The sequence below is a fragment of the Ixodes scapularis genome, unplaced genomic scaffold (genome assembly GCF_016920785.2).
Source record: "Ixodes scapularis isolate PalLabHiFi unplaced genomic scaffold, ASM1692078v2 ptg001158l_1___fragment_3__unscaffolded, whole genome shotgun sequence".
NCBI classification, from domain to species: Eukaryota; Metazoa; Arthropoda; class Arachnida; order Ixodida; family Ixodidae; genus Ixodes; species Ixodes scapularis.
Genome location: NW_024610108.1, coordinates 2,017,501 through 2,025,000, shown reverse-complemented (window position 1 = coordinate 2,025,000; position 7,500 = coordinate 2,017,501). Strand labels below are relative to the sequence as shown.

Below are 7,500 nucleotides of genomic sequence, written 5' to 3'. Positions count from 1 at the left end.
GACGGTCCAAGAATTTCACCTCTAGCGCCGCAATACGAATGCCCCCGTCTGTCCCTCTTAATCATTATCCTGTATTCCAAAAACCAACAGAACAGAAACAGGATCTTGTTCTATTATTCCATGCACTGTTATTTAGGCGAATCGCCTGCGTTGAGCACTCTAATTTTTTCAAAGTAAACGCGCCGGCCAAAGCAAGGCACCTGATGAAGGGAACCAAGCCACGACAGGCATGATGTTCAGCACGGGCCGTAACGTGGTGTCCACGCACTTCCCGCCTGTAACTGAGATCCAACTACGAGCTTTTTAACCGCAGCAACTTTAGTATACGCTATTGGAGCTGGAATTACCGCGGCTGCTGGCACCAGACTTGCCCTCCAATGGATCCTCGTTAAAGGATTTAGAGTGTACTCATTTCAATTACGGGGCCTCAAAAGAGTCCCGTATTGTTATTTTTCGTCACTACCTCCCCGTGCCGGGAGTGGGTAATTTGCGCGCCTGCTGCCTTCCTTGGATGTGGTAGCCGTTTCTCAGGCTCCCTCTCCGGAATCGAACCCTGATTCTCCGTTACCCGTAACAACCATGGTAGGCGCATAACCTACCATCGACAGTTGATAAGGCAGACACTTGAAAGAAACGTCGCCGGCTCGTGGCCGTGCGATCAGCACAAAGTTATCCAGAGTCACCACACAAAACGGACCGAAGCCCGATTGATCTTGGTCTAATAAAAGCACCCGTCGCCCCGAGGGGCTTTGGGCTCACTGCATGTATTAGCTCTAGAATTGCCACAGTTATCCAAGTAGGAAGAAACGATCTAAGGAACCATAACTGATTTAATGAGCCATTCGCGGTTTCGCCTTGTTTCGGCATGTACTTAGACATGCATGGCTTAATCTTTGAGACAAGCATATGACTACTGGCAGGATCAACCAGGTAATCTTTTCGTGGTGGGTCGCCCAAAACCCTACCAACCCGCGGACGCGGGGCCACCGTCAGGCGCCCCTTACGAACCGCAAACACACACAACGCTTAGGAATTACTTCCAAATCCAAGAAGAAATGAAGCACGTTCGAGCGCGCAGCCGGAATATCCCCGACCGAGGTCGGTACCGACGCGGCAAGAAGCGCATAAATTTCTTTCTCGTCGTAGCAACAGAAAGTCGTACGCCAAAAAAATCATTGACGACGCCTTCGCAGCGTTGCCGAGCTTTCAGGTCCCGTGAGGACGCGAGGACGCACCCCGGCCTTCGGTCAGAACGCACTCGTCATTTCACACCGTTCGGTTAGCGCGGACGCTCCGAAACACCCTCCTCTCGCATTCGTTTTCAAGACACAGGTGCACCCGAGAACCGACCCCAACGGCAGACGCCAGAGATCGCAGGTACCTTGCTGTAACGACCATGCGGCGGAGGCAGCGGCCGAGACGGCGACGAAAGGCGTCGGCGACGTCGTCAGACGCCGCTCGCACCAATCGAACGCTCGACAGACCCCACCTCCACATAATAGCACCGATAAGTATAAAGAAGATCCTTCAAGAGCATTCTGTACATAGTTTGTGGTTATCAGTTTCGGTGACTGACTGACTTACTGACTTACTGTCTCTCACTCTATTCAGTATCATTTATTTGTCCTTCTTTCTTTCTTATTTTTTTCCCCTCTCTCTCTCCTTATATATATATATGTATGTATGTATGTTTGTGTGTATATATATATATATAAATGTTCTTTTTTTCCTCTGTGCCTCTACTTCTTTTCGACTTTCAGTTCATGTTAACATTGTCAACAGAAAGTTTATCGAGTTTGTTATTACAAAGTAAACCAATATTTACACGGGGCGTTTCATGCGTTTTGAATTGTGTCAGAGCCGAACAATGAGCGCTATAGTAAGTGAGATTGTCACTGCTTTTAATCCGAATGCTCGCGGTATCGCGCGTGTTTACGGCAGGCTTCATAATAGGCAATTTTCTTTCTTTACACTACTCTTCTTTGCTCACTTCATTGTTTCTACCATTGGTTTCGTTTGGAAGGCCCCGCCACTTAGTTTCCGACAAAGTCCTCTCAAGGAACGAAGTGAGAAGCACGGGATTAACAAAAGAAAAAGATGCGTGTTTTCTAGCGGTTACCCGTGTCGCTTTGCGACACGGGCTTTCTGGCGCTTTCAACTGGGCGAGAGCCGAACAATTTACCCTACTGCACTTGCGACGGGCAGCGCTTTCAAACGGAATACTGGAAATCTCGCTTACTTTTCTGGCAAGTTTGATAGGAGACAAATATTATTCTTTTCACGCGAATTGTTCGCTCTATTTCTAATCTCTCTCTTCCGTGTCCTTGGCATGGAACGCCCGCTTCGTCTCCCACAAAGTACTTCCGAGGAATCAAGTGCAAAACACGCGACTTTAAAATGTGCGTGTTTTCTAGCGGTTACCCGTGTCGCGAGGCGACACGGGCTTTCTGGCGCTTTCAACTGGGCGAGAGCCGAACACTGTACACTACTGCACTTGCGACGGGCAGCGCTTTCAAACGGAATACTGGAAATCTCGCTTACTTTTGTGGCAAGTTTGATAGGAGACAAATATTATTCTTTTCACGCGAATTGTTCGCTCTATTTCTAATCTCTCTCTTCCGTGTCCTTGGCATGGAACGCCCGCTTCGTCTCCCACAAAGTACTTCCGAGGAATCAAGTGCAAAACACGCGACTTTAAAATGTGCGTGTTTTCTAGCGGTTACCCGTGTCGCGAGGCGACACGGGCTTTCTGGCGCTTTCAACTGGGCGAGAGCCGAACACTGTACACTACTGCACTTGCGACGGGCAGCGCTTTCAAACGGAATACTGGAAATCTCGCTTACTTTTGTGGCAAGTTTGATAGGAGACAAATATTATTCTTTTCACGCGAATAGTTCGCTCTATTTCTAATCTCTCTCTTCCGTGTCCTTGGCATGGAACGCCCGCTTCGTCTCCCACAAAGTACTTCCGAGGAATCAAGTGCAAAACACGCGACTTTAAAATGTGCGTGTTTTCTAGCGGTTACCCGTGTCGCGAGGCGACACGGGCTTTCTGGCGCTTTCAACTGGGCGAGAGCCGAACACTGTACACTACTGCACTTGCGACGGGCAGCGCTTTCAAACGGAATACTGGAAATCTCGCTTACTTTTGTGGCAAGTTCGATAGGAGACAAATATTATTCTTTTCACGCGAATTGTTCGCTCTATTTCTAATCTCTCTCTTCCGTGTCCTTGGCATGGAACGCCCGCTTCGTCTCCCACAAAGTACTTCCGAGGAATCAAGTGCAAATCACGCGACTTTAAAATGTGCGTGTTTTCTAGCGGTTACCCGTGTCGCGAGGCGACACGGGCTTTCTGGCGCTTTCAACTGGGCGAGAGCCGAACACTGTACACTACTGCACTTGCCATGGACAACGCTTTCAAACGGAATACTGGAGATGTCGCGTGCTTTACTGCCAAGCTCAATAAGAGACGAATTTCTTTCTTTTCACGGGAATTATTTCCTCTATTTCTAATCTCGCTCTTTCGTTTCATTGGGAAGGAACGCGCGCTTAGTTAGCCGCAAAGCAGTCTGAATTAATCACGTCCAAAGTACAGAATTTTACAATATATAGTGTTTTTACCGGTTGACCGCGTCAGAAAGCGTACCTTTCCGACGAGGTCTGTGTCGCTTTGACGTGAGCGGGAGCAACGCGATTTGGGCTAGTGCACGCGAGATTGGCAGCGCTTCCAATTCCAGTACTGTAGATATTGCGTGCATTTTTTACACGCTTGAGGATGTGGGATTTTCTTTCTTGTGACGTGACCCGTTTGTCAAATTGTGTCTCGCTTTTTGGTATCGTTTAAGAAGCCCGTCCGCTTACAATCCTAAAAAAGAAAAAAAAAAGAAATTAGTAAAGAAAGACGCCCATACTTTTTTGTTGCTCTTTCTTTTATTATCTGCGCAGGATTTTAATTTGTGTAAGTTTTGTTTACCGTCCCGACTACGTAGGCGTTCGTACATGCCCGTCCTCGCGCCTCGAATTGTGTGCGAGCGAAATCAATCTCCCCAAGCTAGCTTCAGAAATTGCTCGAAAATCGAACGTGAGGAAAGCCAGAGATACGTGGTTTTCACAGGTCGTGCAAGATTAATCCATAAAGTGCGATATTGGTATATATATATATATATATATATATATATACATACATACATACACATACACGATTTCTGCGACAAATAGGAAGACAAAAAGACCATGTTCAAGCATAATATAGGAACATTGACACTTTGCACACACAAGGGAGGTCAAATGGCAGGTTTTTCTTCCTTGTGCAGGAAACTTTATTGCAATGTCAGAAGGGAAGTTCCACTCTAGAATTGTGCGCTCAATAAAGGAGGAAAGGAAATGCACTTGAAAACCTTCACAGTTCGAGTAAGAAAACATTTCGAAACGACAGTTTGTTTTCTTGCAGGGAGGAGAAGAGGGTAGAGAGGGAGGGAGGGAGGGAGGGAGGGAGGGAGGGAGGGAGGGAAGGAAGGAAGGAAGGGGGGGTGCCATGCACGGTGAAGACCAGAGTGTCGAACCGAAAACCGAAGCGAACGAAAAACCGGAACCGAGGAGTTAGTTTCAGCCGAACCGAAACTGACCCGCCAACTTGGAACTGTACGGAAGAAAATATAACTGTCTATTAGTCTGACGATGAATAGAAGTACAAGGGTGTACGGCAGGGATAGCTGAAAAAAAAAGGCTCTATGGACTTGGAGCGGCAGCCCAAAGTCGATGACGACGAAAAGAAAGCACACAGTTTCGGAAAACAGGCGGTAAGAAAGCGACAAATTAAGTAGCCGTCATGTCGAGTTGATTGCTTAGCTCTATTTAAGATGAAGGAAAAAAAAAGTAGCACAATTGATGCTTACTTGCTAAATTGAATCAACCATTATCTTGTAAAGAAAAAAACCTCAAATGCCAATCACCTGTATTTAAGGCGACCCAACAGACTGATAACTTTTAAATTCAGGCTAAAATATAACACAAAAAAAAACAAGGAAAGACAGATATGTATGTAGCTTGTCATTTACTGCTCCATCAAATTTAAATAAAGCAATTTATTTCTCGGCACCTGAAAATAAGCGAACCCTACAAATGAATGGAAAGATACCCGTTTGCACTCTTGAAATAGTGCCTATTACGAAAAGAAGCACCAGGTAAATATAATATCACTTTAGCTTCTTTTTCTTTTTAATACGGTACGCTGTTGGTTGATCTTAGTAAAAGATATAAAATAGCGCAAAAAAGACGAGGACAAGGAGTATACAGGACAGGCACTCACTTTCAACTAGTTTTATCCAGGAAAAGTAAACATACATATATAGCTTTTATTCACGATAAGTGCCGAGGGCAGCCGAGAAGGCGGCAATAGCCCCGGATGGTTTGATCGTGCTGGGAGACACCAGCATCCCAGCTCCAATATCTTCTACCCTTAAGAATATGTGCTGCTTTGCCTGTCGTGTGTATATACATGTTCACTTTTCCTGAATGAAACTAGTTCAACATCAGCGCCTGTCCTGTATACCTCTTGTTCTTCTATTTGTTGTGCTATTTTAATGTCCTACATTACTTTTGTGCTCCCGCAAATCGAAGCAAACCAATAAAAAATTCGGTTCGACACTCTGGTGGAAACTAAAAGCTTAGAAAGAAAGAGGAAAAACAGAAAAAGGAAAACATTTCTACAATAATGATAAGCAGAAGGAGGAGGAGGAGGAGGAGAACAAGAAGGCTAATAATGTGGAAAAAAAAGACACGACCCAAATAAATCAATACAAAGGATGGTATAAGTCATGCATACTTACCACATGTAAAATTAATTTTAAAAAAAATTAGAAAAAAAATGTGTATTTATATATAAATATAATTTTTTTTTCTTTTATCCAGAGGCTTTGGCGCATGCACAGCACTGCACTGCGCTGCACTGCACTGCACTGCACAACACAACACAACGAGAGACTTTCCACAAACACACCACTGCGTACGAGGACACGACCACGTAGAGCTGCACGAAAACAAGCGCCGTAACTTAATAAAAAAAAATAAAAAAATCCTTTCACTGGACGGACGGCACAAGAACGGAAACTGCTCAAAGAGCACACACACACACGACACATATTAATGAATTAATAAGGGGCACAAGTAGAACCTAGTTGGGCGATACGTAGGACACGGCACCCACACCAGAGGCCTTGCACAAGCACAGCACTGAGCACTGAGCACTGAGCAGCAGGTCACAGGACAGATATGACGTCCACGCTGAGTAGGCCGAAGGCAGGGAATTACGGACGCACGCGAGGTCACCCACAGGCACTTTCACCGGAACCACGCCACAACACCACGCTGCAGAGCGCGCACTGCAAAGCGAAACCATGCGCTCACCTTCGGAAAGCACGGAGGGCGGGCGGCACAGAGAAGCAAAAAGACGTCAAAAGCACATCGCGATGAAGCGGCGGCGAATGAACACTACTCACTGGTGGAAATGGATATCTCCTCAAGCGAAAACATGCAATGACCACGCATGGTTTAAGATGCACGTGGGAGACGCGCACACTTTCAAAACCAGGTACGCCAACGCACGCGGGCAATAAGACGGACAAAACGCGTCGAAAATACATCGCGTGCAAGCAGCGCCGACTGCATACTACTCACGGTTGCAAAGGTTTCTTACAAGTTTGCACTCCAGAATCTTAACGCGTTGGAAAGCGTCCGAGCTCACCAAGAACTATCACTCCGCAGGAACCGCAAAACAAAAGCAAAAAAAAAATATAAATAAAAAAAAAAAAAAATGTAGGAGACCGCTAGATAGATGAAAACGCCGTCATACTTTGTAAACAGAATTTGGAAAATAAGTAGCGCCGCCAGGTGGTCGGCGCCCAAATAGATGCGGAGGCGCGCCTAAATTGTTTAAATATTTGCTGTTTATATGACGAGACGACGTAATGTAAAATCAAATCAATTAATTTAAACAAAAAGTAAAAACTAAAAAAAAAAAATTAAAAACAAATGAATGAATAGTGGCGTCATCTAACGAACCTAAAGCAAGGCTCCGGTTTTCGAGCCGTTAACTGCGCAGCGCCATCTGGTTTGGATGGTAAAAGACACAAAATACGCAAGTGACAATGCTACGCGAGAGTCGGATGGTTGTTTTTAGCGAATCGGGGAAGTACGCTGGCGTTGTGCTTGTTTACTTGAGCGAAGCGAACGCGAGGGGTGGCTGGACTGTCGCGACGAAGTCCCGACGAGTACACGCGTCCCTAATGGTTCAACAAAGAAGAAAACTCGAGGAGCGAACACACTTCCGCCATGTGCAAGCAACGTGAAGGCAAGGACACTCGAGAGAGGCACACAGTTTCGTTTTCGTTGGCTCTGCAGCGTCAAAGCCAGCCTTCCTTCCTTCGACGTGCAGCTTTCGTTCACCGGCCTGGTCTTGGTGGATGGATTACGTCCCCACACTTGTGAGTGAGGTGAACACC

General features: G+C 46.0%; 1 non-coding gene across 1 annotated transcript in view; it reads right to left on the bottom strand.

The window, feature by feature from the left end:
- LOC115312392 overlaps positions 1-933 on the bottom strand; it is a 1,815-nt gene extending 882 nt beyond the window's left edge. Inside the window, exon 1 of the ribosomal RNA XR_003917196.2 lies at positions 1-933. This exon is cut by the window's left edge and continues 882 nt beyond it. This is a non-coding gene — a ribosomal RNA (small subunit ribosomal RNA).
- Positions 934-7,500: the final 6,567 nt, after the last annotated feature.